This window comes from Blennius ocellaris (assembly GCF_963422515.1).
Source record: "Blennius ocellaris genome assembly, chromosome: 15".
NCBI classification, from domain to species: Eukaryota; Metazoa; Chordata; class Actinopteri; order Blenniiformes; family Blenniidae; genus Blennius; species Blennius ocellaris.
In genome coordinates, this window is record NC_137664.1 from 11,774,014 (window position 1) to 11,798,124 (window position 24,111).

The window sequence follows — 24,111 nt, forward strand, 5'->3', positions numbered from 1 at the left end:
AGGACAAAGTATTGTCTCCTGGTAATATGTAAAAATAACTCTGCTGCCGCTGTGCTTGGTGGAGGAGCTAACTGGGTCAGAGAATTCCCACAGAGAGAGGGAAAGACGGAGAGAGAGAGACAGAGAGACAGAGAGACAGAGAGAGAGAGCATTGACTCAGTTTGTGGTATCAGTCTGAGGCAGGAGTCAGCCTCTCTTCACCTCGAACTGTAATCTCTGTGCGCCTCCACTCCACATATTTGTACAGTTCATCTATCCATCCATCTTTCTACTGGACCATCCTTGCCCCACCCTCGTCGCATCTTTTTTTTGTCTCCCTCTTCTCCGCCATCTCTGGCTCCTTTGTTTACACCCTCCTCCTTTCACTCCTCCGCTAATAAACACAGTCTCGACTTTATCACATCGACTCGCAAGCTTCTCTCACATTCTGCTCCCAAGTTCCTCTCTGGCAATTAACCCCACTCCCCCTGTCCTGCTCTCCTTCACGGTCTATCTTTTTTTCTTTTTCTCCCACTGTATGCTGACTACACAAGCGAAAATGCAATTAAAGCCGGTCTGTATTGCACTGCAAGTTCATCTATTAAGCATAAGCCACCTAATTACCCTGAAGTTAACCAATGTGACACTTCTTGAATCAGTGGCAATAATAGTAAAATTGACTGATACTCTTAAGTTAATGTGGCACACACAGTTTTAATATCGGTGGCATGCATCAGACTCGACTGCTTCGCCATGTTATAATCACAACTTAATGTGATATCGCGCTCTTATAAAACAATGGGGCAATTTAATGTGCATTCAAGAAAAACATTTAATTAGACTTTCATTTGGTTAATGCACAAACCAATTTACAACAACGTTGTATTTTGAATTGCTCAATTATTTCTACAAGGACTTCAGACACATTCCTTTATTGTTTTCTTCCTTCCTTTGCATCTTCTCTTTTCTCCTTTTGGACTTCTTCCCTTATTTATTCACATTACTAATGCATCATGTCCATTGGCCTGATTGTTCAGCGCCTTCTGTCCACACTTTGTCTCATTCCCACCCACCAAAGCCATCCGATATCACTGCCTGAATAGGGGAGCCCAGCACAACACAGCATGGGTTTGGCAAAGCATCGCGCAGAAGCAAGCAAGCTTCCAGCACCGCTTTCAGACTATATTCTCTTGCTGCCTCTCTGTGGAGCACCTGGAAACCGATCAGTTATGTGTGAGAATAATACCACCTTCAGTCTTTTCCAAAACCTTCGTTTCCCATTTGCTCCTTACTGACTGTACGTGCGAAACCCAGCTTTTCCCTAATGTGTATCCAGCTACTGTGAGTTAAAGATCTGAGGATTAAAAAATTGTTTTCATAACTGGGAACAGTAAACTATTTTAGACACTTATGCACAGCTTGGCTATGCAAGAGTATATTTAATATTGGCAAGACAAACATGAAGCATCACATAGTTTCACTTTCATGGTTTTTAATCCAGAAAATGTAATCACATGCACCGAATGCGTCCCGCTCTGCTGTATTTTTGCATTTGTTCCCGTTTCCCCAGCCAACACCGCAGCCATAGCAGAAACCCATAAACCATATAACATGCAATGGTCAGCAATTCTGAGCAGTAATTAAATCTTTATTGATGAAGCGTGCTGAAAGCATACTAACTATTTTTGCAAACTATTCATCAGGGTACTGTATTGCATTAGGCGTGTGTGTGTGTGTGTGTGTGTGTGTGTGTGTGTGTGTGTGTGTGTGTGTGTGTGTGTGTGTGTGTGTGTGTTAGCCAGAGTCATATATCTACAAGACAACCTAATATGGGATTGCCCTTTTTTTGTGGGAAAGGTAGGCAGTCATGTAAAAAGTGGGTATGCAAATTGCCTCTTAGTGAAGGTCAATTCATTATCACTTTTATCTTGCAGCATTTCAAAGATGCAACAACGTTTTTCTCACAACTACATTTAGATTTCCGACCGTGTCTTCACGAGGAGGCCATAAATGAAACCAAGGAGTTGTAACGTGTACACATGCCTTGATTAAGGCAAATGATATTTACAGTTGAGACCATAGATTAAAGTCATTAAGAAATGCAAGGCTGAATGGATTAACCTGCAGCCGTGGTCCGAAATGGGTAGGGCTGCTGCTTGGCTGGCTCACTTGAGGCAACAGAAATAGCCAGAGCTGACTTCAGCATATGTAGTGCACTGCAGCAGTCCTCCTGGGTTCCATATCTTTGCATCTTAACCACCTGCTGTATTTGTGTTTAGTCCAAACCAACAGCTCCATGTGTTTGCGTATTGGAGTGAACATGCAATGCTGACATGGACATAGCAGGGTGATAGCAGGATCACATTTATATGGATAGTGGCTAAATGAGTCTCGCAGTAATACACTACGGTCTTTTAAACTGAAAGCAAATTTGGTGAACATGCAAAACATAACATCATCCTTGTCATGCAGGATTTTTAGTTGAGGAAACACTGCACCAGTGTTGCTACAGAGGATGGTTGACAACACTTAAATGCACAAGGTGTCAAAGAGAAAGCAACTGCCTTCTATCAGCCTTCTCTGCATTTTTGCATGTGTAAGCAGAAGATATTAAATTGTTAGAGTTTGGTTTTACTACGGAACGTGGACAAGTTATGGGGAGCTCCCTGATGTCGGATTTATGCAGTAAAGTGAGAGGAAAGTCTTAAAAATAGAGTGATAAGTGTAGAGTTAGACTTGATGCAAATAAATAGGACAGTGATTTGTGTTTCATTTCACTTGTGCAAGAAAACAGTTACTCACGGGGACAAAGTTTGCAGCAAAAGCAGCTTCCCTGAACCTTTGCAATCATATACTATTGTGAGTTTCCATGTGTAACTCTACCATGATAGAACCCTGCAACTCCTGTCTGCACTGACACCATATATGCTGTAAATATCTTTCTACAGCTGCTTTAAACAATCAATCACAGTGTGGTTTCAAAGCTAAAATGATTTGTAAATGGAACAAAAAGCACAGGAAACAGTGTGATTCATCAATTACAACAACATTTACAAGTTACAGTTTGAAGTCCACAAGCATTATAACAATAAAGTCACTTTATGACCAACCACAAGGCTGGCAAATCCAAAAATCTGCTGTCATTACTGTCAGTCCTGCTTTAAAACAGGAACAATGTGAACAGCTGAGCAAAGTATAATTCGTTTTGTGCTCGTGGAGTCTGCAACTGTCTTCACTAACACATCCTATTTTATCATTTCAGTTTGTCTCTGTTTCATTTAGAACTAACTTGGTCATAAAATTGCATATTTCATATAGTTTTTAATGCTCCACTTATTTCTTTAAGGCTTTAAGGAGGAGGCAAAAAAAAAAGTATACCTCAGGATTTATCCTAGGACTACAAGGTTTATTTTCTATTACATAAGACTCAGTGTCAGCAAAGCAGCCAACTTCAAAACTGATGGCTAATTAACCAATCTATGAAAAAAAGAGAGAAACATATGGCTCAAATAAGGTTTGAAAATCTGTTTGAAAGAATGATGCAGTTTAATTCATTACAGTCATACTTCGATTGATCATTGATCACTCGGAAACAGAAAGCTGAAGTTATTATGTCTTCTTCATTTCAGAATTGTCACCGTTTATCATGGAGGGTTGAGCCACCTCTTCTGACATCAGGAAGTTGTTTTCTGCTCCAAAAAGAAGAAAGCGACTGTCCCTCTGCTCAGCGCTCTGCTTTCTCTTCATCTCTAGTAAAAACATTGTGCTAGACTGTAAATTCCTCCATAAAATAGGTCAACTTTTACTCACGAGCACAAATTAAGGCTGTGTGCTGCAGCCGATCTCCAGTTTGAGCCATATCCAATGTCGAGACAGGCTGAATATAGAATTTGCCTTCTAACTCGATGTGTCAGAGGCAATCTCTTCTACATGTACCTTTAATTTAATTTAGAAAACCACTCGCCGCTTAGGTTTTACCGGTTGTTTGGCCTGGTCGATTAATGGTTAGCACGAACACACCTTGTTTTTCAGCACCAGACAAGCTTTGACAGACTTGTTTTCATCACTGTGATTGGCGTATGTCTCTATCAGCGCAGGCAAGTTGTTTATTCAGTCTATTTCTATACTTGAGCTTAGTGTTTTTGCCCTGGTGAGCCGCGAATGTAGTTTGATGTGTTTTCTTTGTGATCTGTATCTTTTTTGCCACCATTAAATGCCCCATTGCATATATAGCTGTTCCCTCGGAAATAAAACCTGGTGTGGCCCGCTGTAGTTATTTTTTGTTTCTCACTTATGCATCGTAATCCAGAACTCCATTTCCTGCCGTTGCTCTCTGCTTCCTGTGCTTTAATAACTGAGCATGCGATTTTTCTCAATGTGAGGATGTGACAGGAAGTCGCATGATTAAACAAGAATAAATAATGGAGCATTTTGACACCAGAGGCAATGAATGTGTTTCTCAAATTCCACACAGACAAGCCTAAAATGATACACTGATATATATATCCCAAACACAACCAACACCACCAGCTTTAGCTAAAAAGGGGAAAATGGAAAGTTGTGATCGATCCACAGAGCCAATAAACAGAAACAAACCGAACCATACACACATGGACACCTATGCCTATTTTAGAGTCCCCAGTTACCCCACAATCTTATTTTTGGATAATGGGGCCCAAAGGCAGATAAAGACCCAGGCAAACACAGGGATAACATGCAAAGTCCTTGCAAACTGTTAGCCTGCAGATTCAAACCAGTCACTTTCTTGTTGAGTTGCAAACCACTACACTACTGTAACGCCCACAAATGTATTATGTTGCACAAATTAAATGTATATTCAAACATGATAACGCAAATGATAATATAATATGATCATATAAATACACAAATGATAGCTACTCATAAACAGTCACGTATGCTGTCGAGTTGATTAACTTAATGTGGTGATAAAAACGACAGGACTAGATTTTCTGATATCAGTGTAATTCAATGAAAGAGGACCTTTGTGATATCTCTCCAGGGGAATTTACAAGAAGTCACACATGTTAAACGTGTATCCAATATACATAATATAATACTAACGTAAAAATTCCTACTCATAAATATACTGTACTGACAGAGAACTTTTAACAGGCACTCGAGAGTCATGCTTGAATATTCCCTACAGATACATTACAAGATGAAGGGACACACTGACGAGTGAGAATAAGTCTGCAAACCTCTCAAAACGTGACAAAACTTCAAAGAGGAAAATCTGATAAGGCACAGGATGCACGAGAGTCAGCGGCGCAGGGGGACATATCACATAAAAGCAGTCCTAAGGAAGACATGGCAGTGTGATGTTAAGCTATCAGGCCAAAAGCAATTCAAAGACGATCATTACTTCTGGATGAAACCGATATTTTCAGCACCATGGAGAGCAAACATCCCCAAGGAAACTTAATATAGAGCAAATGTACTTTGTAGTTCGATAACTGAATGATAACTGAACTTAGCAGCTCATCATAGTTCATCTGGACTCAATAGCGTGGATAAATAGACACAGCAGCCATCAGACACAAATGTTGATCAAATTCTGAGTTCCAAAATACATTTCAATCACAGCATATCATTACATCGCTCTAATAAATTACCACTTCTCCCAAGTACTTGAGAAAATTGCATGGAAAAGATCACTTTAATAAGTCTAAGACTAGAATCTGATGACCTACATTAATGATTTCAAGTGCCTTTATATCAATGAACTCACATGATATGATTTTTAGACATCACCTTGCTCCGCTGAAAACACGGAGTTACAAACATATCAAATCCCAACTTTTTTTCTTGGACTAAAGCACATGAGTCACTATCACTGTCTTTGTATTGTTATTTCCACATGAAGCACAAACTGCAGAATCAAATCACATCACCGATGAAAGAGCCACAAAGGGTGCCACAAATTTCAAATTTACTGATAAGAACAAAAGGGTAGTGTCATACCTAGTGACAGATCACTCTTTTTATCTCTCATGAGCTGGGGACTGAGCTGGTAAGATGGGGGGTGAGTGTCAAATCTCTCTGCCTTTTTGTGACTTTCCACCGAGAGAAAATAATTCTATAAAGACGTGGACATGACACCGATGCAGTGAGGCAATGTCTCCCGAGGCTTGGAACGGAAAAAGGTGTTGCAGTAAAGCTGGCAAACACCGGCTCTCTTGAGATGCTGTTTCTCCGACCAAGTGAGTCATAAGTGAGGGAAGGTGCCCACTTTATATCCACCATGTCAAGTCTCCACTCACTCAGACCAAGAGCATGGAATAATCGCCACGAGCAGGTAAGAGAGTGTCACCCGGATAGTGCCACAGAGCTGTAGCCGTGTCTGCTGGAGTATCCGTCTTAACTGAAATGTTTCAAGATGGTTATAAATTGGAGCTTCAAGAGAGCTCTGAATTCCGGCTACAAATGAGTTGCTTCTGTCAGATACGCCAGCTTTGGAGGCGCATGTTCGGCTCGGCATGATTGGGTGGATTTTAACCATTTTTCTTTGTTTCAGGCCGGCGAGTGAAAGTGATGTGAGCTATGTAGGAGCTGCCAGTGTAGCACTCTAATGAGCCGAGGGTGAAAAGTCAGTGAGTTGGACCAGCACGCGATCATTTATGGTACATTCAGTCCATGTGTTTGGGTAGAGTTTAAACAACAGAAGACTTTCTGGAGTGTGGAAAGTGATTTACAGTCTCATTAAAATATTACATCAAACTACTTTGTGGCGTTGAGATTTTCTTTTTCTTTTTTTTTGGTGTCAATTATTTGTGAATTACTTTCCTGTACATTTTATTCCTACTGCATACAGAAAAAGTCCACAAGTGAATGTAAAACATTAGAAACACATCCATCATGGGGGTATTGTTGACAGGACGTATGCAGATGACGCTTTTTTCTTAATTATTATTAATTTGTTTCAGATATGTCCAAAACATGTCCAAAATACAGATGCATACAAAAAAAATGTCTGAAAAGAGGTAGGAAAACGTGACAACAATTTAATCATACATCTTGTCTACTATACATGAAGTCACCCATAACAATTCATCAAAGATCCTAAACCCTGTTATTGTTTACAATGATCAGTCTGAGCCTTTTGTTTTTTTAAACATTCATATGCTTGAACATTGTTTCAGTTCTGGACTGAGATTATTTCATCCCCCACTCCACTGGCTGAAGTGTACATCCTCTTCATGGTTGTTTGAACACTGCTTCTGAGGTTTTTCCCTTGAATCCTCACTCCCCCTCTCTGTCAATGAAAAGTTTATGTATGCTAGCTGGTAGTTGTTTAATTTGTTCAATTCTGTGGTGATTTCTTCCGTGAGCCATTCTTAGCTCTCCCCTGTACACCAAATATTTGTGTCATCACTAGCAAATAAACACATGTTGTATTTTTGATGTTTTACATTTGTCAAGTCTGTATAGAAAAAAGAGTTTTGGTCTTAATACTGACCCCTGGGGAACACCACAACCAAAGTCAAAGCATGAATACTAAAAGTCACTGTTAAGGAAATCGTGTTTTGTCTCATGAAGAATGATAAGTGATTTGCAGTCTGTTCAAGGATGACCTGGGTAAACACTTTTGGGACCTCTGTGCTACTTTTGGTGACCTTCAATACAGGTTCAAAACGATTCAGCCTTTAAGAAGACACTGTCTGACTGAAAGAAAAAAAATGAACAACAAACAACTTCCAGTATCCCAACTTTAAGGCTGGGAATCCAATAAAGAAGTTTTCCTGATATAATGTTTGCTATGATTCCTTTTTAATTCTGCATTTCAAGAAGGTCCTCAAGTTGAGGCCCAGTCTGTCTCATAACAGATAACGTCCCCTACAAGCCTCTTTCAACACCATCAAGTCTACCAATAAGAAACATTGAGTAATTTGACACCAGCGTCTTTGCCCATCAATGAAGTTCAAAACACTTTTAAGAAATTTGACATCATCATATATGGAGCTGGTCCAAAAAGTGCTTTCCCAGCCTCAAAGAAATTCTTGGCTTATGAAACATTGATCTCAATATTATAAAAACATAAAAGCTGTAGCTCACTTTTTTAAAAGTAAAAGGCTGAACACAAATCCTAACATCGAGTTCTGAAGGTGAATTATGCTTTTCAATAAAGTCACTAAATTTAGGCGGAGTTCATTTTTTTCAGGCATTTTCATATTATATATCCACTTTGAGGTGGATTATATTTATGTCTGTGTGCACAAAGCAAACCACTAAACAAAAACAATTAATTAAAGTTCATAATATGAATTATAATATATTCATATGGCCTGAAGACAAAGATCCCACATAGAGTATTGATTATTTCACACACGGTTTCACTCTTTTGGCTTCCCACATTGATGGGAAATTTTTTTTGGGGAGGAAACAAACATTTCGGACAGGACAAACAAGGAGCGAGATGGTTTATCGATCCAAACAAAGATGTATCGATTTTTTGTGGCACATGTACACAACTCTCGCCATCCAGTCCATCTTTATTCCTTGAAAGTCACATACACAAGCATGGATAGAGCCAGCCGACTATACGCACGTCGGGGCTGACACCGATGTGTGCACTGGAGTGAGACGACGAGAAGATCTCAGGAGAAATACAGTGAAGCTTCATGTGAAAAGCAAAGCTGTGTGCCTCCTCGCAGGCATGTGTGAGTATGCCTGGAAGAGCGTGCAACTCCGTGGCATCCTCCACTTTTTCAATCTTCCAGCAAGCACAACAAACATGGGTGGATGCAGCTCAGTAGCTCGAGCGTCTACAACACCAAGTATGAGTATTTACATTACGCAAATATCTTCAATTCTGGGACGTTATGAGGCTGCACAGACGTACAAGCCTGGCTTTGCTGTCATTGCAAGTGGGCAAACCCCCCCCCCCAAAAAAATATGAGGAATAAAATCTGTAAATTTTTGCAGATGCTCCTGGTGCATTTCAGGTACAGCAAAGAGCATTGTTAATTCATTGATAACAAACAGCTCTACAGAATTACGCATCCTGCTTTAACTGTGATCAGAGGCTGCGTGTCAGCGAGGGCTGCTGTGTGTGCCAATGAGAGGAAGCTAGAATCCCATTAATCCTACTTTCTTAGATAAACATCCTAGTCAGATATAAAACTCTCACATGCCCCCCACAGCATCTCACTGATAATCGGCATTACCAATTACGAGGTGATAGGCTGCGGCTTAGCATGAAAGCAGCAATTAATCAGCTAACACTGGTCAGTGGGTCACTGCAGCTGAGAGGAAACACTGCCTGCAGACACACACTCATAACAAAAAAAGATTCACTATTATTTTGCTCTGCCTAATTTCCACAGATGCGTTTTGTGCACGTCTGTCACCACATGCACAATTTAGAGTGAAACAACCTTACAAGTCGATGGCTCCAAAAGTGGATAACCTTAACTAAGCTCACAGCTGTTCAATGCTCTATGAAATAATGTGAATGATGTTCCAGTTTTGCATCAGTCGAAAGAAAAGTTTTCATATTGACTTCTATAACTATTACTAATCACCCACTCTGCCTCAATGCCTTAAGACTTGCAATTTTCTTTTCTGTTATTCCCGTGACTGCTGCCAGTGAAAGGGTGTTGATGATAGTTTCTCGCCTTGAAAAAAATACAAAAAACTGCATGATTACATCAAAAAGACTTCACTTTATTAGTAGTCAGATGCCGATTTTGACAAACTGAGTGGGATTCTGCTCGTCACCAACAGCAGCCATTTAGAGACACAACACATCCAGAGCAAAACCTGACTAGTCAATATTTTTCACGTTTCATTACTTACTAAGAGGAGAGCCAACAGCCTTTAATCTTCTGTCAAATGTACAAAAGAAGGATGAAAGAGGATCAACAGATCACAAACATAGCACATAATACTGTGGTGGACCCACAGCTCTCCTCTTTTCATAAGCTGCATTTTGTTGTTGTTGCTTGGTTAGTCCCTTCACTCCTTTCTGTGAAACACCTGCTGTCCAAAACATTTTTATAAAGAGAAAAATATGCAAAATAGTTTTAAAAATGGATCATTCTCAAAAAATGCCTACATTAGGCTACTAATAAAGAAACATATCATAGCTGAAGAAGTAAAATGATAATCCCACGCAGCAACAAAAATGAAACCAGAGAATAAGAAAATATTACATTTATATTTAGTAATTTGCTATAGATAATATCTAAATGAATGTCAATGGGATTTGGGGACACAATATGGCATTAGAAAGGCTTTTGAAAAGTTGTCAATTGATTTTTTTTTTTAATCTATTAACACCAAATCAATATTTCAGGAAAAAAAAAACACACACAGGATTTCAATTGATAACATAATTGATGATTTGTCACAGTGCATACATCCATACTATAGATGCAAACACCATCTGGCCTTGACAGCTTCCCAGTACAATCTACTGCTTGATGCTGCATACAGAGTGCGTGCATTGCTTTATGACATTTTATCTCCGACTTGATTCACTATATTTTTTGAACCATACTGGGAATCCAGCTGGCAACTTTCCAGCTGTAGACCGAATACGGTCTGCTGGCTTTGAATAAATAGCTCGATCTTCCTGGAAGTCTGACAGAGGGCAAGCTATGGTTTCCCTGATCTCAGCTCTTTTTGACACAGTAAGCAGAGCTGGGACATGAGAAGGAAGAGGAGAGAGGAGGGTGTGTGTGTGTGTGTGTGTGTGTGTGTGTGTGTGTGTGTGTGTGTGTGTGTGTGTGTGTGTGTGTGTGTGTGTGTGTATGCACATGCTAGAGACAAAATCAGATTTGACTTGCCAAAATGGGTTACCGACACATGCACATCACACTGTGTTGCACTGTATGCTACTGTCAGTGTGTGTGTGTGTGTGTGTGTGTGTGTGTGTGTGTGTGTGTGTGTGTGTGTGTGTGTGTGTGTGTGTGTGTGTGTGTGTGTGTGTGTGTGTGTGTGTGTGTGTGTGTGTGTGTGTGTGTGTGCGCATGAAAGACTACAGACAGGAGCTGAGTGCCAGAGCAGATGGGCCTCCCATGAAAAAAAAAAGAAAAAGAAAAATCAAACTGAAGACTTTCCTTTCTATCAGTCCATCCAATCCTTCAGTTGATGTAGAAGTACGTACAGGCAACAATCGTCTCCACTTCTTCTGTTGATTTTAATTTCCTATTCATTTGATGAGGATTTCCTTGGCGGATCTCCTGTTTGCTTCAATTAATTTTGAACGTCTTTATGCCCCAGCCATGAGTCAGAGGCATTCTCTTTTTAAGTGGCTTGCTCTGATAATAACAATCCTATTCTTGCCTAATAGCTTGCGGAAATGTCTCCAATCTGGCACCTATTTTCACATTGATTCGATTACTTATATATGGTATCCTGGTTTCTTGTGTGAGTAATATCGTGAACCGTTTATCAAAGAGGCAGACTCAGGTTTTACCTGCTCTGAAGTAAAAAACAACAAAAAAGATTTGTCACTGTAATGTTTTGATGAATTAGTGATCGGGGAGTTGTGGGGCTGCAGTCTTTCTTAGAAATGTTCCACAAAGGCTCCAAGTGGGGGGAAAAAGAAGAGGTTTGGAGCTTGGAGGTTTTAAACTGCACTGGATCACATAATACTACAACTATTGTACTGGACTGCACAAATGTCAATGGCTGCCCTGCCAGTTATAAAGGCATACTAATGAGTTGGCCATTATAGTTTTATTAGACATATCCAGGACAAAATTTGCAAGCAACATAAAAAATTCAAACTGATGATTAAAGATACACGGTTCATAGACTGCAAAGTCAACTTCATTTCATTTATCTCACAATTATTATTAGTGTAAAAATATTACACTTTTATGCCCCTGTTTAATTCATAAAAATACCTGGTCTTCATTTTACATACCCGTGTGTCACTATGTGTTGTTGCTGATATATATATATATATATATATATACATATATATATATATATACATCCTAACATCAGGAAATGGAACGGAGAACACAGACAGGAGTTGTACAGACTTCCATCAACAGCTACGTCCTTCACTCAATAAGACAACTGCATCAGTCTTGAGCATATGGCTGAAAATCAGTCAGATACAAACAAGACCCACAGTATGCAGTGAATTTTCTTTCAGCAATGCATCACTTTCCATGTTCTCCCATGGAAGCAAACCAATTGTGCAGAACGTCCTCCAAGCAATATACAGCACCAGCAGGAACATTTCTACCTTGTAATAAAATCCCTCAATATTTGATGTGAAATTATTTCAGAACAGCCCAGATTAATACTTATAGCTGCATTCCTCCTTCATTGTCCATATCAGTTGAGGAAAAACTGAACTGAATTTCTGAAGAAAAAAAACCCAGCTTTCTTATGTGTTTTTGACCTTTTATATAGTTGTATGTATTTGAGCAACAAGACAATGATTATACTGATTATTGCACTGAAGCCAAATTATTTTATTACCTGAGTGTTCTGAACACGGGAAAATTGTGTTGTTAAAAATATAAGAAGTTTGAAAACAAAGTTTTGCACCTATTATCATTGTGTACTGTAAACTACCAGTAGTATCAGTTTATTCATATCTCCGGTGTAGATTTCCAAAACTAATATTAATGAGGGATACTCCTTGCACAAATAAATCATGTGTCAATATTTCACAAGCATACAGGTAGGAGAAATACGTTCTGTCCAGATTATTGTTCTTGTATATCTAAATATGATCCGACAGCAAACAACACAAGCCAGTTCTCAATAAACCTGTTTGGTTTTTTTCCTTGGCCCTTGTGGTGAATGTTGCCTTTGTTTCTTACCAAAGCAGTGACTCAAGGCCAAAGTTCAGGTTAGCAGCAACTTGAAAAACCATTCCCTGAATAGTTCAATTCAGGTTCAGTGTTTGGAGTGGTGCAAGCTGTGGTGCAGGAAACCTTACATGGCCATCTCTTGCACTCTCTGCCTCCGTGTCTCTTTGTTTCTCTCTTTCTCTCTCGCATCTCTGTCACTCTGATCTATTCCTGGTTTCCACACTGAGGTGAAAGGAAACAGGAATGGCTGCAGTGGCTTTGGGCAGAAGCAGGTTTTTTTTGTTTGTTTTTTTTAATTCCTCTGCAAAGAATTACTCTTGCTTTAGTCGCACACATGCACGCACTGAATATCTTTCTGAGTGGGTAGGTTTGTTCCTTTGCCAACTGAGAAGATGCTTCCTCAAACATGTTTGTATGACGAACGCTGTTCTTGTTCCTGTACATGAACTGCAGGGGAAGTCTGTGTATTTGCAACATGGCTGAAAATGAGATGTGGTCAACTGGGCGGAACTGAATCAGCAGGGTGTAGATGAGTGCCTTATTATTGCATTTAGTGGAATATTCAAAACAGTAGTGCAATCTCCTGCAATCCGGCCTTTGCACAGTCACTCCAGCACCACTGGGACTCCTCAACTCCCTGTTGTGCTTACTGGAACCTTGGCAGCCAGCTTCCATATCAGCCAATTAGGAAAGCTTTTACTAAAAGCTCTAGCCAATTGGATTAGTGCTACATTTCCTTGCCAGATGAGACTCCAAATGTGCTGCTGTGTGCTAGAATCTGAGAAGCGGTGGGCCGTTTCACTGATAGGTACCAGGCAAACAGAGCATGCGTGCTGCAGAGACAGTGAGGAAAGAGACATCCTGTGATATTACTGTGTCGCCTCTGCAACGGAGTGTGTGTCGCTGAGATTTCAAACTGTTTAAAGTGAGGACAGAGCATAAAACAAACCAGAACCAAAGCAGCAGAGGAACCGTGACACTGCTCCCTCTCGTACATAAAACAGGCACAGAGATGGGTCGGCAGAAAAAAAAAAAAAAACGGAACCAGGCTGCACAGAGGTGCCAGGAAACAGGCAAGGGGAAGAGGTCAAACTCGAGAGCTTAAAAAAAAAAAAAAAAAAAAATCAGACTTCAAACATTTGGATGTTTGCAATAGTCTGGAATTCCTTTTTTCCCCCCTCAGTTATGTCACCTGCACATTTACGGCTGAGGAAGGGCTTCACTCTGAGTGTGAGAACTCGAGTTGAAACCTTACCGACGCTGCCTTGAAAGCATGCTAAATCCTATTTGTTTGCTTTGCAGTGTTGAATATTTCTAAACAAGTGTGCCTGAGATGATCCACGATTTGGATGAAGCGTCATTCCGCTGCTTGCCGTTAACGTGCATGCTCATTGTCCCTGGTGTTGCCAGTTGTTTATGTGTCCTTAATCTGGGTTATCCGAGCCCAAGTATGTTCCATTAGTGGAAATTAAATCCATTTCCAAATCCATTGAAGCAAGCCAAATCCAACGAGTGTTTCAGTCACCTGCTCAATACTAAGGAGATCAAACACAAACGGCTAAATGCCGAGGGATAAAATGTCCTTCAGTGTGCGTACAAAACAAACGAGCAAGCAGAAATCTGTTAATGATAACATTTCTGATCAGTTGGTTTCACAAGAGGTTGCAGTTTCATCAATGAGAGAATAATGCCAGTTAAAAAGATATCCTTCAATTCATTGTGACATCCTTTTGTATTTTATAGTTATGCAAGCTTCTTTTTAAATAACATCAGACGGATAAAGCTTGAAGACACTAAAAGTCTTGCAATCGTCTATTTCTAATTTTTTTTTTAAACAAGATTTCTGACGAAAGGAAAAACAAAGTACCCTTCTAACAATAGAAAGCAGAAGACAAAATAATATGAAAACGTGAAAATATAACAAAGATGAGTTATAACAAGTAAAAAAAAAAGAAGAAAGCACTGAGCAAACGTATACAAACAAAAGTGGGTCAAATCTTTGTAGACTGCTGGATTGTGCATAAAATGCTACAGATTTGATGTCAGACAATACGAGTATAAACATGTATATAAAATGTAAGCACAACAACAATAATAATCATAATAATAATAATAAACACAACATAATTTTTCAATAAGTCTAAAATTTAAAAAAAATCAAACAGTATGAGACCAATGACATCAAACCATATTGACGAATGTCAGATCAATTTATGTGATTGTTGTGCAAAACTGTGCAAGACTTTTTCATGAATTTAGTGGTATCCAAATTAAGTTACTCGGTCCTTGCACAAACGGCAAAGATTTACCTGACATGTATTAAAGACATGTTGCTAATGTGATAAATACTGTAATCGATCAAGAAATAGAGAAAGCAAGTCAGAGTCCCTTCATTACGTCACATGTCGAAAAACGTAGAGTTCATCATCTATGATTGATAAACAAACCAGCACGACCAGACAAAAAGGGTCAAATTGGTCAGCTGACACAATAATGACAGTAAATCCCCTGGCTGTGCATCAGCTTCAGTATCACGGCCATTATGGTTCGATTAATGTGTGCTGTTAGCTGTGCTAACCAGTGTGATGATTGTTTCTGTGTGATTCAATTTAGCCAGAGAGAGCAAAGTGCTCCATTACAACCTCTAAACATTTTCAACTACAAGCACGTTTTGCTTATTTTCCGTTTAAAGATCGCAAGAGTTGATGTTGGCTGTGGAGCGGCCATTAGCTGTTTGCAGGATTAACTCGCACCACCTCTTCTACTTCAGCCCGGCCTCAAAACATTACGACTTCAACGTTTCCTATGAGTTTGCTCGTTCGCAATAGGAAGTCTGTGCCTTTTCACTTGAAACACTGAAAAGAAGTCATGGTTGCCATGTTGTATTTTGTTGACCAAAGGTTTAACTTTGCAATGAGCCTAGAAGAATTAGCGAGAGCAAACCTTGCTTAATGACAGAAACACAGGCGGTGGCAACAACAGACCGAGCATTGTGATCAAGCAGCAACAGCTGACTCGCCACATCCGTCGCATCCTTTTATCTTGTCAATACCAATAGAAACATCACTGCAAAGTCGATGCACACGAGAAAGAGTCTGTGAAAGTGCCTGTCGGGCCTGGTGCATACATGCCAAAATGCAGGTTTGTACATACACACAAACACACACACATACACACACACACACACACACACACACAAATACACACACACACACACACACACACACACACACACACACACACACACACACACACAAATACACTGTCAACTTAACCCAGGCCTGGTATTCTGCTCAATCAATTGAGGTTGTTGCTAAATATTTGCCTGCTATGGTCCACTAAGGAAAAGAGATTAGGTACCCACAAATAAACGAGTAAGATTATAAAACACCCCCAACAAAAATAGGAAAGCAATGACCCCGCCTCTTATTCTTTATATCTTTCACATTCAGCACATTCACAAAGTACACTATACACAGCACAAGAGTACAACGCACAAGAGGAGCATTATACAGCTGTAACAAGCAACAACTACAGAAGTCTGTGTTTCCACTCAATAAATTAACTCCAGGCAGGCGCGTGCAGTACGAGCCGGGCATTTAAACAAAGGCACCCCACAGTTTACCCAAACCGGGGCAGGTGTGGCTTAGTGTTTAAAGAAACAGGGTGGGGCGAGGTGGGACAGGCAAAAGTAACCCAAAGGCAACAGGCCATTAGTCAAGCATGGAGACCACCAGCCACAAAGAACTGATAAACCAACACAAGATCAACAAGAAGCACTGAACAGAACCGAGAGCAAAGAGTTGAGTCAATCAAAACAGAAACAAGAAGCAAGACAGGAGCGAGAGGTCAGGGTGCACTTTTCCTGGAGAAGAGAAAAAGTTGACTTTCAATTTTATAAACATGAAAGTCAAAAATATTCCTTCAAAAATAAACATTAGCCGATTGATTTCTATGTTTATAAACATTGATTTAAACCAAAACCTGACTCAATAATAAAGAGCAAGTCATCTCTGGAGACAGGCAATCGAAACCGAATTAACTGTAATGGGCCACTTTGCAAAGGTGAACTTGCAAAGTTTGTCTTTCATTTTCATATCTCAAGCACAAAACCTGTTTACAGTGGTTAACTCACTGCCGTTTCTGTCATATCTGACCCAAAGTTACCTGCAGTGCATCAAGTCAAAGAAGAAATAAAGGAACAAAATAGAAAATTGCTTCGTCGTAAAGTTCTTACTTATTTTCATACCAATATCCTTTTTTGGACGTTATTAGTTATGTTTATAATTCATTAATAATCAAACATCTTTATATAACCAAAACCTTCCCTGTGTATAGGCAACAATCATGAGATGAAGGGGGTCTAGATAATCCAAATACCCCATACTGAGAAGCAGATACTAGGAAAGTTACATAATTATACAATGTATCTTTATAATGGTTAGAAATTGTGGGGGTTTTTTCTCATAACATATTTGAAAAACTATAAAAAAAATTATTTAGTCTCTGGCAGCCTTCATTGCCTTTTAGGGGTCTTTATGTTTACTTCCCCTTCAGACCAGAACAAGGAACTTCCCAGTTTTACATGATCATATCTGGAGGCACCAAGTAAAAACCGTTTTCTAATTAATCTAAATTAAAACATGTGGTTTCACATGGACCGAGGGGCGGTGGTACTCACCCTCGGCCAACCCTGTAAGCCAAAAAAATAGTCTATTTTTTTTATTGTATATCTATTATGCTCTACATTTTGGGTGGCAGTGGCTCAGTTGATAGGGCAGATCGTCTTTCTATCACTAGGGTACATGATTGGATCTCCCATTTCCCCCCTGTCCATTTGTCAAGGTGTCCTAGAGCGAGACAGTGAACCTCGAATAGCTCCCAGTGGACGGCTGAGCACCTTGCATGACAGTCATCACCATCCGTATGTGTGACTAACAATGTAAAAGCACTTTGGGACTGTCTGAGCACTGTGGAAGTGAAAACCTTCATACCATTTTATCATGTCACTGTAAAGGTATTTGTTTTAACAGAAATAGATACTATACTGTGTTATAAAAAACAATGCTAAAATAGTGTGTTTGTTTCTGCATTTTGGGGGTTGGTATAGTTTATTTTATCTGAAGTGTGTGACAATTATTCATAAGCAAACAAAATAGATGTCATATAATTCCCTTATTTACAAATACAATGGAGTGGTTACTTATCAATATTGAAAAATGTCGGGGTGTGTTTTGTTTTTCTCTTTGGGGTTGTTTGTCCAACCTGATGTTAATTTGAGATTGTAAATAAAATACTTGCGAGCTGCTTTAGATGTGGACTGCTGTGTCCATAAATAAAGTATGCTGGAGTCTCCCCTGCATGATAACAATAAAGAGGCCCTCTCTTCATCTGTGTTCTTGAGCAGCAGGAAGGTGTGGAGACCTTTGTACGAGGACAAACTGCTAGGTGTGTTTGTGATCTTTCCAGTTGTTCCGAGACTTAAGACTTGGGTTTCGGCATGCCAACAAGCTGGTTCAGCAAGAAATGAGGACACTCCAGCATTTCTCGCTGTCAGGTCCCTCGGGGACGCGGACGCACGCACGCGCACAGAAAAACAGACAATGTGTGAGGAAACGACCCAGACCTCCGTCAATAAAGCTCAGTATGCAGGATCAAAGAAACACGGTAACAAACTAAACACACTGGTATATACAAATGTAACACGTCAACAGGCGGGATCCCCCGGTGACAGGAAGAAGTGGGGGAGGAAACAAAAAACAAAAAACAAAAAAAAAAACCCGAAATGATTTCATTCATATGAGCGCGGAAGTGTGCTGCGACCAGGCACCTGCCGTACGAGATGAGCCTACAAACAAACAACCCGTCAACAACAAATAAAAGCTGACTATTTCCTGGGTAATTCAGCAGAACTTGAGCCTCATGTCGACTCACAACATGAGAAAAGTTCATCACGTGTGGGCAACAGTTCCTCTTTCTGCGCGAGCCACCGCGAAACGAAAGCAACAAACAATAAATAACGACCATCAAGTTTTGAACCTCGACCCACCAAGTCGCCGCAAAACTGTTAAAAAAACAACAACAACCTAAAAAAAAAACACCGGCTACTGGACGCGTCTGCTCCTGGTCCTGGTCAGAGACCCGCGTGGAAACGCGTTTAGAGCAAAAATAATAATAAGAAATAAAAAAATAATGAACTTACAGTTGCGCACAGTAAGCTGCTGGGAGTCCACAATTACGCCCCCCAAAAAGAGAAAGCACGTAAATCCAAAAGCGAGACCAAATGAAGCTCAATCCGACAAAGGAGAGCGCCGATCTTGGCTGACACCGTCCAGCCAGCCGCAACGAGGAGAAGTCACAGAATACCAGCGCCTTGACAACCGAGAGAGAGAGAGAGAGAGAGAGAGAAGAGAGAGAGAGAGAGAGAGAGAGAGAGAGAGAGAGAGAGAGAGAGAGAGAGAGAGAGAGAGAGAGAGAGAGACGCCTGCTGGTCTCTCCTGTCGAGACAGGCGAGGGAGAGGGAGAGCGAGAGCTCCCCGGAGATGAATGGAAACAGCGCGCAGGCGCACACGCTCATTCCGGTGGAGTAGTGCTGTAAAAAGCAGGTGCCGGAGTGCTGCATTCACAGAGATTGACTGATGGCTCAGTTGTGCCCCAAGAACACAGATATGTGCACTTTAACTGGTGCCTTCCTATACCCCCATTTGGCATTCAGTCCACAAGAATATTCTGTTTTGAATGAACCACTGAACCAAACACCAAGAAGAGTAAAGTTGGTTTTTTTAGACAGAAGAAGAAGAAGAAGAAGTTATTTTCTTCTAATCTCAACACTGCCCCCATAGTGACTTAGTGGTACTGCTCCATTCGTCCAACAAAAATGCAAACACAATTATTAACGCACAGTGAGCACCAAAAGCTTTGTGTGTCCACAGGCTGAAGACGAGCATAAACTAGTCTTTATTTTAGCCTGCTATAATTTAAGAATGGCCAAAATCCACAAAATGATCTAATTCGACTTTCAAGACAACATTGCAAAGTGTAAAAATATCCTTGAAGACATTTGCTGGAATTTTTCCGTGAAAATAAGGTTTTTTTGCTCAATAAGGGTCACACTGTTTCAGTAAAAGTAGGCGTCACACTGCAACACTGAGACTCAGAATTAAATAGCATATAGCAGAAATACTCATTGTTGAAAGATCAGTGATGCAGCTACCTTATTGCTCGCAAAATAGCAATAGTAAACAAAGCCATATATACAGTTAAGTTTGTGGAAACGTTCATGCAAATTGGCTAAATACCTTATTGGCTAGGCTGTGGTTTGGAATATTTTGTGTTCTATATTGTGGCTTTGATGCCGAGCAGTGTCTTTGGGTGTGGAGTTTGCATGATCTCCCTGTAAATTCACAGATTTTTGTAGCTTCCTCCCACAGTCCAAAAAATATGCACTTGAGGTGAATTGGTGACACTAAATGGTGTGTAGGTATGAGTGTGCGGTTGTCTTCCTCACTGTGTTTGCCCTGTGGTGGACTGGCAACCTGTCCGGGGTGTATCCTGCCTTCACCCATCGTTACCTGGGTTCGGCTCCAGTGCCCCGTGACCCTGAACAGTATAAAGTGGTATAGAAGACGGAGGGCAATAACAGTGATTTTATGATGATTTGTGTATATCACATAGTTCCAGCTTCTCTCTATATATAGCTATTTATATGGCCGAGTTGGGAGACCCACTTGTGGATAACAAGGCTTAAGGGAAGTGTTTCTGTTAACCTACACTATTGTGTGCATCGGTATCCTTGAGCTATTTTCAATGATGTATCAACTTTAATGATTTCTTTTCTTTCACCCTGGGCTGAAAAACAATCTCAGATATGTCTGAAACATCATAGAATACAATTTTTGAGTGTTCACATCAATCAAAATTTATAGAAAAACATTGTTATATCTGCACAATATACCTCACTTTAGTGTTGAAATAAAATAATTCGAGGGTGAAAATCAGATTTTCTTTAAATACATTTTACTCTGGATTTACCCGACATACAGTATATTAGAGCCTAAAAAACAGTCAAAGTATATAACTAGCACAAGGAGAATTAAGCATGTACAAGTCCAAGCTGGATTTACTGGATGAGCCCGATGTGATTCAACAGCTGTTAAGGGGAATGAATCCCCTTTCATTAAAAAAATAAATAAAAAATACTCAATTGGGTTGAAAGTATAGCTTCAGTAAGCCATTGGTATATTGAAAGCAGAAATGAATATAAAATGCAACTTTTACTGAATGCACTATAGAGTGATTAATTGAGGCATAACAATTAATTTCAGGAATCATAATAACTGATAAGAGTGAATAAATTACTAAATAAATTAAGCTGCAATTTCCCTCGCAGTACACTAAAGCACACCTAGGGGTAGCTACAACTATCACTATTTGAAAGATAGTGAATTGGATTTTAACTGGACATGCTATGATCCTACATCATAAACATTTTACTATGGTACTATCAAATTATTAGTTAAAATCAATGTATTATTATGCAAACAACTAAGGAACGGACAAAAATGTTGATAAGAAAACTACATCTTTCAATTCTTTATTTTGATAAAGAACCGAGAAAACAGGGGCGAAAGAAAAAGATCAATGGGTCGTTTGGTGTTGCCATCAATACCAGCGATAACTTGGTTATATTGTGGTAAGCAGTCGATCCAAAACACTTGACTTTGCGAAAAACAACAACACAGTAAAACCACCAGGCACAATCAGAAAGAGCATGGCATTAGCCTATATATCTCCACCAAGGACTCTCCCTCCATCCAAGATAAGCATTACTCTCCCAGACAGTCTTATAAATAATTCAGCTATAAAAGCTTGCTGCTTGCCTGGGCTGCATACAGCACCGACAGCCTCTCACGCGCGCCTTCCCTCCAGCCTCTGCGGCCGGCACCAATTAAAACAAATCTTGCAGCAAAATAAAGTTCAATCAACGTTCCTGTTTCGAAAATGGCTGTGGCCCGGCCGGCCAGATCAGCCAGGGATTACAAGGCTTCTGTCAACTATCAATAGCCCCGTGTGCCTGCAGGAGACAGGAGGAGAGAGGGGGAGGATGGAGGGAGGGATGGAGGGGAGGGTGAGGGGAGGGGGGGTGAGTTTCAATGCGCAGACGGTGCGGAGCAACCAGCGCTGTGATGCTGTTTGTCCGGTCCGCGGATCGGAGGAGAGCGACGACGTCCCGGAGCCCCGCATCCGAGCAGATGGAGGCAGGGAGAGGAGGCGGAGGAGGAGGAGGAGGAGGAGGAGGAGGAGGAGGAGGAGGTGGAGGTGGAGGAGGCAGGAGAAAAGTGTCACGCCAAAAGAAAAGAAAAAAAAGAAAAGAAAAGAGATTTACCTGCAAGCTGATCCCGTTCAGCCTGCCGCTGTTACTTCCCCACTCCGTGCGTCTTTCAGGCGCCGTCGCTCCACTCCGGGCTGCTCGCGGCTGAACCGGGAATTTAGACGACTGGATGTGTTCACGTGGCCACGCTCGGTGCTCCTAATTGGCGGAGCGGCTCGAGCTGCTGCTGCTGCTCACTCGCACCTGTACAGAGCGGTGCGGCGGCGCGCGGGCATATGGGGCAGGTGCAGCAGAGGAAGGAGGGGTGGAGCGGGATGGTGGGACAGTCACCTCCCTTTAATCTCTCTTATCACCTCGCATCACATTGTCATAACATCTGGAAAAAAAACAAACAAACACACTGACAAGCCAACTCACAACTTAAAAATGCAGAAAGAAATTTTAACATTCCAATGAAATAGTTCGATGTCTCCTTACCCTCAACAAGCAGGTGTCCAGAACACGATTACACCTCTACGGCAAATAGGTAACTTTAGTGGTGTGTTAACACTTTGTAGGGTTAGGGTTATTTATAGAAATATTTCCGAGAATGACAGAAGGGTCATTATTCCATGATTGTAATGCTTTGAGATTGAGATGCGTTTTTAGGTACTATAATATGTAATATGATAGTTTGCTATTTTTTGTTACCCGTTTGAACCACCATGGGTAAAATTAATCTGTTTCACCAAAAGCCCCTTGCAATCAATGTTAGCGTTTTGGCCCATTTCAGTCAACCATTTTAATTGATGATTCAACTTTAATAAGCTCAGTCCTTGTCAGTGAACTTTGTGACACGCTCCACTTCATGCATGGTTATGAACAATGCAATATTTTCATTATTTTGATTGTTCTTGTTTCACTCATTCCTTATTATATAATTTTTCTAGTGTCCTTCTTGCTGTTGTAATGATTCATTTCACCCCATTGCGCGACAATACTTATCCCATCCAATTTCATCTCCTCTTCATTGTTTGATTCCTTGTAAACCTGAAAAACCATCTGCATTGGTTCAGTCTGTTTTGTCCAGCAGGTTGTCTATCTCTCTGTGTTTACCTCTCCCAGGTGTTCTCTGCCACGACAAGACCTTAAATTTAATAAAGCATGACATGATATGAAAGATTAAATGAAGGACTGATTATTAATTATGGATTATGGCTCCTTAAAATGAAATAACCTTTTAAGTAATGATCCTTTAATTCATTCATTATGTTTCACAAACATGGAATTGTCCCGCTTCACGAAAATACAACTGTTCTGTCAAGCATTAAAAAAAATACTTATTGTTCGAACTATGCTATACAATATATACAGTACTGTATTGCATATCAGCCATCACAAAGCATTCAGGTGAACTTTATGTAGTGGGCTCATTTGCAAAAGCACTGAAGATAAAGCATTAACTTGTTGGGGTTGTTGTTATTGGTTACTTTTCCTTGATTTTTGTACGTGTTTGTATCCGACTTCAGTCTTGCTGCCAACAGTTATGACATAATGATGAATTAATGAACTGAAATGTGATTTTTTTTTTTTACTTCGACAAAAAAACACAGAGAATTAAACAGTATTACTATGATTTTTGTTTTGTAACTTCCTTTCTGACTCAATCTCCTCACAGCACAGATTGATGCAGCTCCCATCTGATCAAAACCTGCTAAGTATTCTTCACAAAGAGTGTGTTGAGTTTCTTCTGGGACACGTCACAAATGTGTTGTTGTAGTTTTTGAAACATGACCAGTGTGTGGAAACGAATGCTGTGGACAGCCACGCCTGGTGGAAATGATGTTTTAACTGTGCATTTGCTACAATATCTGTGAAAATGGCAAAATGGATAAAAAAAAAAGTTGTTGTTCATCTCTTAGTCACTGAAATCTGAACGCTGAAGTGGGAATTCTCAAACTGGAGAAGTTTAAACATTGGCAGTTTAAAGAACAACAATAACCACTGTTATGAAGCGTAAAT

At 40.2% G+C, this 24,111-nt stretch overlaps 1 protein-coding gene across 3 annotated transcripts in view; it reads right to left on the reverse strand.

Annotated features, from left to right (window-relative positions):
- strbp (spermatid perinuclear RNA binding protein) overlaps nucleotides 1-22,229 on the reverse strand; it is a gene marked incomplete at its 3' end in the record, with an annotated part of 92,671 nt that extends 70,442 nt beyond the window's left edge. For 2 of the 3 annotated variants that reach the window (XM_080510526.1, XM_080510528.1), the window contains exon 1: nucleotides 18,982-19,132. Of the gene's footprint in view, nucleotides 1-18,981; nucleotides 19,133-22,164 lie in introns of those variants that run through there. The other variant, XM_080510527.1, reaches the window with a different exon arrangement.
- Nucleotides 22,230-24,111: the final 1,882 nt, after the last annotated feature.